The following is a 4,173-nucleotide window of genomic DNA, read 5'->3' on the forward strand; positions in this document are numbered from 1 at the left end:
AATCTTTTCATTTCCTTTGTTTCACTCCTGAAACTTTAAACTTGAAGGAGTTCAGTAATTATTATAAGAAACATCATGTTGGCTTTTTACTGTCGGACTTCTGCTGTTTGGAAATTCACTGCAGACTTTGAAAAGTCTCTGTGGCAACTGAAAACGATGTTTAAGTACGTTCGTCTCTAGAGAACAGAACGCGTCTCCGTCCTGAGCAATGATGACGGCTGTGCTGCTTCAACCGACCGGAGTGTATCAAGACCGAGACTTAGAGAGGTTGAGACCAAGTTCACATGAAAACACCCTCAGAAGGGAAATGAAAATTCCTCTTCATTCAACTCTGTCATTGCCATATATCATATAGAGCCTGAATGATATATTGGCTGGTCGATATTAAGCAGAAAAAGATGCTGGGGTTGATTTATAATTCTTAATTTCCAGTGAAGTGAAGTGTTTCAGTGCACTGATGAATTGGTGATTGTTCATCACTGCAAAAAATGTGTGTACATCAGCAGATATCTCAATATCGAAATTCTTTACTCCCAGTTATCGTTATCAGACTTAGCCCCATAATCTTGTATTGGTTGGGTTCTAATATATATATATATATATATGTATATATATATATATATATATATATATATATATATATATATATATATGCGTACATTTAGATATGTCTTGATAGATTAATTATAAATCATTGTCGTGGGTGAATTATATATTTGTTTATTTTAATGAGCAACAAACACAAACAACCCCTGAGGAGCTGAAATGACCTATTTTTATCCAACACTCCCTTTTCCATGTTTTTACCGAGCATCAGGTTTGTCTGTGACTCGTGAATGCAGCATGTGTCAAACAGTTATAGATCATACAGTGATATCGCTGCAGCGTTGGTCTTGAATCAGACGAGACTGAGACCTTCAAAAAGTCTTGAGGCCGAGTGCTTCAACACTGTTTATACTTTCATACAGATGAACGAGGTGAACGAGGAACCGTCACTGGAAAGAGCTCCCAAGGATGATATTACACAAAAGTGAGTCTGAAAAGGTTTAAAAATAGAAGAATTGTGATCCAAACTTCAACTTACAGACTCACTTCCTGTTTTCCAGCCCTGACCAATCATCTGACTGCGTGTGTTACAATTAACACGGCGCCGTATTATTATTTTTACTGATACAAACAATGTACAGAACTGAACACAAGAACCGCGCTGTAATAAACCAGAATTAATCTGATTTCATGGATGATCACGATCAGCGGCGCAGTCGAGCATCCATCCATCCTTCATCCATTCACCAACAGTGAGCGCTGGTGTTTGTGAAGCCTGTCGTGTGTGTGTGTGTGTGTGTGTGTGTGTGTGTGTTAATGTCACTGTTGTGTTTGTGATCCTGTCTGTTGGAAACATTTGCATCAGGTCTAATTAAGACGGATCGTCACACTGAATGTAAAATAATAGCAGTTGTGTGTGTTATGTACTAAATGACGGGGCCAACGGGGTCGTGTAGATTTATTTCCACATGAGGCATTTGTTTGATCACACACACACACACACGCACACACACACAAACATGTCCTTCTTCACCAGCTCTAAACCCGGTCATTTGTGCCTGTCAGTCAGAAGTCGCTGGTTTGTATCAGTGTGTGTGTGCGTGTGTGTCTGTGTGTGTGTGTGTGTGTGTGTGTGTGTGTGTGTGTGAGCTCACCACCTTTTAAATGTCATTTTTGACCTATTGAGCATCCTGATGAGACGAGCTCAGAGGCTGATGGCTGAGATGTAGATGGAATATTGATTGAGTGTGTGTGTGTGTGTGTGTGTGTGTGTGAGTGTGTGTGTGTGCGCTGCAGGTTATTGTTAAACATGGAGCTCAGCAGCACTGAGATGATGACAGATTTAACTCTAAATACCTCGCAGGTTTATAATTGGATGGAAGAGAGAGCACAGTTCGTCCTCTTGCTGTTTTTCTCTCCGTCTCAACGAGCCGTGTTGTCGTGATGCGTCAGAATCACTGTCAGCTCAGAACCTTTCTGCAGAACCACAGCCCAGTTAAACCTGGACGTGTCTTTATGTTGCTGCCTGATGTTTGTTTAGGTTTTCTCTCTCTCTCTCTCTCTCTCTCTCTCTCTCTCTCTCTCTCTCTCTCTCTCTCTCTCTCTCTCGTCACAGCGCTGTGCTGATGCTCTGCCTCAGAAACCTTTTGGTCAGAGTTTGGAAACATGGTTTGGATTAAAATAGTCGGTTCTGGTCGCCACTGTGTCCTTTAACTATCCAGTGGTGGGACTCGAACTGCGGTCGTCCTTTTGGCAGCCTTGTTGGCTGTAATGGTAAATGGACTCTTTGCATTTCCACAGCGCTTCTTCCAGTCTGCTGACCACTCAAAGCGACACTTGTCACATTGATCCGGATCCAATAGCATCATTCATATCGCCGCCATCGTTAAGATACGCCTTTATTTTGAAATTCTGATGGCGCACGTCTCTGTGTCACCGTTTCCGTCCATGAGCGTCTCCTTTCTGAACACTGCTTAGTTTTTATTAAAAACAGCAGATTGTTTTCAATTTAAATGTCTGAAACCATTGATAAAATAATATTTCCACTGAGGAGTTGCTTCTGGTGTTGACCCCACGTTACTGTCGACTCTTTTGTCGGCCTTTTCTCTTTCAAATTGACATTTTCCATCACTGGTGTTTGAACCTTTGTACCGTCTCTTCTTCATTTCTCTGCTCTGATCCATCCTGGACTCTCAGCCTGGACGACACACCTGGTGGAGACCCTGCACTCCTTATGGATTCATCACCGCGAGTGAAACCTTTCACATTACGCGTTGACATTTCATTCATCGTTTCAATAAAAATATCGATTAGTGCAGCTTTAACGTGACATTTAGTGAGAAATTTTCAGGATCTCTGTCTGAAATCGGAACAATAGAGGAAAGTTGAACCATCGTCACATAAAAGAGTCTCAAGTCTTTGTGTTGTACTTTTCATATCGTCCCCTTTGTTTCTCTCAAATGTCACGTTCGAGTGACTTTTCTCTTTCGGCTGAACAAAGCCGTCTGTTCGCTGGTTGAGGAGTTGTGAATAAAGCGCTAATTCAGGAGCGACAGATAACCTGCTGCACGGCTGAACAGCGTCTATTGACAGGCTTTTTATTGGTCAATATATTCAGCCGTGTGTCACAATGCAGGCAGTCTTACAGTAACGACTACGATACAGGCCAAAAGAGATCCTGAGCTCTGCTGCTTCCTCTCACATGCACATCCTGTCACTTAGAGCAAACAGGCTTTAATACGTCTTAGTGTCCAAAACAAAGCTGAACTGTCGAGTGTAACACAATTGTCAACCTTAATAGAGCAACACACCTGAGCTTTGTTTGTGATTATTTGATTTCCCTGAGGTAGTTTTGTGTCGCTTTGTGTTGGTTTTGCGTCACTTAATGGTTGTTTTATGTCGCTTTGCAGCTATTTTGTGTATTCTCATGGTGGTTTGCGTTGCTTTGTGGTCTTCTGGCATCTCCTGTTGGTCACTTTGTGTCTCTTTCTGGGTATTTCATATCTTTTTGTGTATTTTTCAGTGACATTTTGCAGGGTGAGCACAGGGGCTCCCAAACCTGTCCTCCAGTTATCCAAAAAATCAACAACTTCTTAAAATTGTGTATTTTTTCGTGTCCTGGATAATTTCTCAATACAACAGATTGGTGTTGTGGCCCTTTCTCAGATAAGTGTCTTCTTCTTCATCAGTTTGTTACTGAAGAAGTTCGTAGCGGACTTCTTTTCCTCAGGTCAGCAGGTTTGTGTTGCTGGGTGATGGACGGGTCGTGGCCGCTGGGTTAATCAGAACTTGTTTGAGGAAAGCAGCAGAAAAAATGTGCTGGAAAACCAGAACTAAAGCTAAAATTAGGTTCAGAGCTACGAGTGACCCCTTCTTACAATAAGAAAATGCAGTCAGCACTTTTTTATTGGCAAATATGAAACATTTACACTCTGCTGGTGCTTATAAAACCTTTCGCTATACATAAAATACAATCATCACACTTGAGTTTATAGTGAAGCTGGACATCATCCCTGAAAAGATTGAACCAGAAAGAAGAAATCAAATCGATCACGCAGATTATAAAAAACAAATGATGTACATGTGATCAGTCCGAGTCGTTCCTGTCGTGTTTCCTCTGAAGGAGTC

The sequence above is a fragment of the Pagrus major genome, chromosome 11 (assembly GCF_040436345.1).
Source record: "Pagrus major chromosome 11, Pma_NU_1.0".
In the NCBI taxonomy this organism is placed as follows: domain Eukaryota; kingdom Metazoa; phylum Chordata; class Actinopteri; order Spariformes; family Sparidae; genus Pagrus; species Pagrus major.